At 58.5% G+C, this 4,194-nt stretch overlaps 1 long non-coding RNA gene across 1 annotated transcript; it reads left to right on the top strand.

The window, feature by feature from the left end:
* Positions 1-3,227, top strand: LOC119469959. The gene is made up of 2 exons (XR_005198827.1): positions 1-1,477; positions 1,884-3,227. It is a non-coding gene; the product is annotated as an uncharacterized LOC119469959 (long non-coding RNA).
* The last annotated feature ends 967 nt before the right edge of the window (positions 3,228-4,194 follow it).

Below are 4,194 nucleotides of genomic sequence, written 5' to 3'. Positions count from 1 at the left end.
CAGATGGAAAATAGGCTCTGGACAGCTCCAAGCCCCTAGCCTGCCCACCCCTGCCAGGAGGCTCCAGTTGCTCTGGCGTTTCAGCGTCTTCTCCTGCAGCCTGGGCCAGTGCTTACGCCACACCTGGGAACAGCTGAGTGGTCAGCCTCACCGAGGGGCCACCCGCTGAGGACCCAGGCGCGAAGACTGCCACCTGCACTGACTACAGGCCTGTCGGCCGGGGCTGCGTCCATAATCCGGGTCAATGGCGTTATCATCATAACCTCCTCCTCGCACGATTCTAATAACTTCTTTTCCCACTTGTCCTTTGACCGGGCTGGGCTCCTCCCAGCGGAAAACAGCGGGTGTCCTGTTTGCAGGAGAAACGCACCCGGGATCCCTCCTCGCAGCAGCGGGGCCGGGCCGGCTGGGTCTTTTCTCTTCTCTTCTTCACACAGGCCCCTCTCCGCTGTTTCTGCAGAGACCAAGATGGGAGGGAGAAAGACCCTCCAGCCCCCTGCCCCCACCCTCCGCCGTCTCCCGGGCCCTGTGCTGCGGGCAAGATAATTTGGCTAATGAACTCGTTAAAGGGCCCCTGGTGACCCGCCCCGGCGTCCCCTCGGCCCATCTGGGAAATTCCACTGAAAGGCTGGAGAGCGCTCCTCTGTCCCGCCGCCGTCTGTCGCTGCTGGAGGCGCGAACCCTGTGACTCTGGGCCCTTTACATTAAAATAATTACCCGGCGGAACAGGTGGCTCAGTCCCGGAGCTTGGGAGCATCTGGGCCCCAGAGTCGCAGCCGAGGAGGAGGGGAGCGGCATGCCCCAGGTAGGCAAGGTCAGGCCCGCAGGCCAGGAGAACCCGGGGAGCCGGAGAGTAGAGAGGGGCTTTCCTAGGGATGGACGGTCCCAGGACACACAGGCCTCTGCGGCCTAGTGGGCCGGGGCCTGAGTAGGGAGGCCGCCGCCCCTAGGCGCAGGTAAGCGCAGCGCGCGCACCAATTGGGATGCACCTGGCTACCTGCTCTGCCACCAAGCTTGGGGCATGCGGGTGCCTGAGCAGAACCCCTAACTCGCCCGGGCTCCGAGGTTGAAGCAACTCCTAACATTGGCCTCCGAGCCAAGAGCTTGCTGGAGGGGCGCCTGCCATGCTGGTCCTCGGTGCTCACTGCCGGGCGCCACAGACTGCCGCGAGCGCGTGAGGAGTGTGCGCCCTGTGTGCGCGCGTGCCAGAACGCACGTGTAGGGCGGCTTCCTGTCCTCCTTTCCCGCCTGAGAAGCGTCCACGCGGAGTTCCAGGCCGGACGCTGGGGAAGGAGGTCCCCGGGAAGCTGCTAAAAAGAGAGCAGCCAGCCCAGGCGCGGGGCCAAGCCTATTGCCAAAAACATATTACCCTGCGACATTCTGTAAATGAGATAATGATCCATAAACCCGGATGATAGATGTGGCCTGCCTGCGATGTCTTCTCTAAATGAGCTGTTCGCATCGACTGCTAATAATGGTGAGTTTATGGAAGCGATTTCAGCGCAAACTGCGAGAGGGTCTTCTTACTCTAATCAGCCTGCCTGAGCTAATGGACGAGGGGGTCAGGCTGAGAGTTATTGACACGCCTGTGCCCTTAACCTGTTTCCCAATAAAGCTGATTAGTTTTTGTCAATTCATCAGCTAACCACTCTTGCTGGAACTGCATCAAAGCCTTATTTGCTCAGGGGAAATCAACAAGTCACAGATCAGCTCCATTAAGGGGCCCAGCCTGGCTAGGACAGTCCTGGAGCCCCGGGACGCCCCAAAGGACGCCTGGCCTCGCCCGAGCTGCCCAGAGCGGCTGAGAGCGTGGCCCCCCTTAACTCAGAACACCACGACCCGGATGCACATAACTGTGTCTGGAAACTTCTCTTTCTCTGCAGGCCGGGCAGCGCCGGTGCGGCTCAGCGCTATGGCTCCAAGGCTCAGGGCCCTGGCGTCTGGGCTCGGCCGGGGACAGTTTTCACGCGAGGCAGAGCCTAGCTGGAGGTCGCAGGGCGGTGGAGAGCGAGGACATGAGGGAGGGTGCTGGGAATGGTGCAGTGTCGGTGGCCACGCATCCCTCCGACGCGACCCCAGGGGAAGAGTGCAGGACCCTGGGACCCCGCCGGGGCTGCGCGGGCCTGAGCTTGGGGGTCGTGCAGAAGGGCACCAAACCCGCCCCAGCGCAGACCCCTACTTTGCTCGGTGACTTCGCACGCTCGTTGGAGGGAGCTGAGGGCGCCCGAATGCACCTGGGCTGAGGTTTTAGTAGCTGGCTCCACCTCCGTCTCAGGTGAGCCGCTGCAGGAAGGGCCCTCCCAGGCATCCCTCGGCTCCCGCTAGCAGAAGTGAGGCCCTCCGGAGCCGGCGGAGGTGACCCCTACGCCCTGGCTCATGGGCTGCAAAGGAAAATGTGCGCTGTCCCTTTAAGCCCCCGGCCACCGCCACCTCCCTGCCCCATCCCCCTTCAATTTAATTTCATTAAAACAGAGCATGAATATTTCTATTAAACCTAAAATGAAATATGAAGCCATTTAGACTCTGCCTGCACCAATCACCCAGATTTATGACTTTTATTCATCACATCAAGAGCTTGGAAAAATGAATTTTCTTCACCCAGGAAGGAAATAAAACCTCAGGCTTGGTCATTTCCAGAAAGCTGTTAATTTGACCATGTGGTAATTACTTTCACAATTAACTAAAATACAAATCAACTTGACAAATTGGGCTAGTTTATATATTAATTAGCCCCCTTAAATTTATTCATTATGAAAAGACAATTTAAGGGGACCTGTGGTGTCTGTTTTATTGCAATAAATTATTGTTAGGAAATGGGTCTAATAAAATATCTTAATATTTAAGGATATTGTATACGCGGGGGGTATGCTTTATTGACAATTTCATTTTCCAATTAGTAATTTTGTTGTAATATATCTGCGAACCGGGGACTCCCGGGCGGGGAGGCAGGATTCCCCGGCTGGGGCGGTCTGAGTAGCTGGGTCTGAGGCGCGGGCTAAGAAGAGTAAATTCTGCGGAAAGGGCCGCGTCCGATAGGAGCAAACGTTCGGTTCGTATAAGGAGCCACTCCAGGCGGCCACCGAACCCCTGCCCAGGACTCGGCACTCCCGGAGCCCTCCTCCCCACGCAGGCCGCGGGGGCTGATTTAATAGAATGTCGATAGAATCATTCGATGCCTTTTAGCTTGTGATCTTTATAAATGTCCCTCTATTAAATTAGAAAATGATTCTCTTCTCGTTTAATTGTATTCTTTCGTTTCTTATTTCCAATTAATTAGTCCTATCGACGTTGCAATATTTTAAGTGACTTGAGTCCGTTTCCAGTTAGAATATATGGGTCAGCACATGCAATTTTATACCCGACAGAACTATATAATGTGGGTTTTAACTACTCGTTTCTCATCTGTCTTAAACATCTGGCCAGGATGCACCACCCGGCCTCCTTGCAGCTCCTTCCTGGGGCAGGTGGGCACCTCGCTGGACCCTCCCGGGGGCTCCGGCAGGCGCCTCTCGCTGTCCAGGGCCAAGGTTCGGACGGCCGGTAGTGTCCGGCCTGGGCCTTTACTTGGAATTCTCTGTTTGGACTTGGTCCCAGCCCCTGGCTCCGGGATAAGAAGTCCCCGCAGAGGGGCCCAGCGCCGCGTCCCTGCCCCAGCACGTCGGTTCCACCCCTTCCTTTCTTGCTGCCCTACAAGACTTTAAAATCACTTTTTAAGAGACAGTGTCTCCTCTCCACCTCTTCTCCAGCGCGGGAGCAGCCCCTCGCCGAGGGGCGCACCTTTGCTTTTGGGGGCTGCACCCAGCCCCCCACCCCGCAGCGTCCCCCCCCCCCGTGGCCCGAGTTCGGCTTAAACGGGAGGGGGCTCCACCTTCCCTTAGTGAATTGACGAAGTAACGGATCCCTCCCAGGAGGATTTGTGGGGCTGCGCGTTGTGTCGGCGCCGCTGCCCGGCGTTGCCGCGACTCCCCCCCCAGCCCCGAGTTCGGCCCGCGGGAAGAGGGATGCGGGATGGGGACCGGGCCGCCCCTTCCTGCCGCGGGTGAGCGCGGTGTCCCGGATTCCACGTGGCGCTCGTCAGCCCGGGGTCTGCCGCGATGTCCCGTGACTCAGCCAGGCGTGGAGGCGTCGCCGTCCGGCCCGCTTGCCCGCTCCCTCGGGGCTGCCTCGCCCCGCGTTTTCCTGGCGGGGGATGGC

The sequence above is a fragment of the Cebus imitator genome, unplaced genomic scaffold (assembly GCF_001604975.1).
Source record: "Cebus imitator isolate Cc_AM_T3 unplaced genomic scaffold, Cebus_imitator-1.0 Scaffold20, whole genome shotgun sequence".
NCBI lineage: Eukaryota > Metazoa > Chordata > Mammalia > Primates > Cebidae > Cebus > Cebus imitator.
Note: the sequence above shows the minus strand (reverse complement) of the source record. Positions and strands in the feature narration are given on the sequence as shown.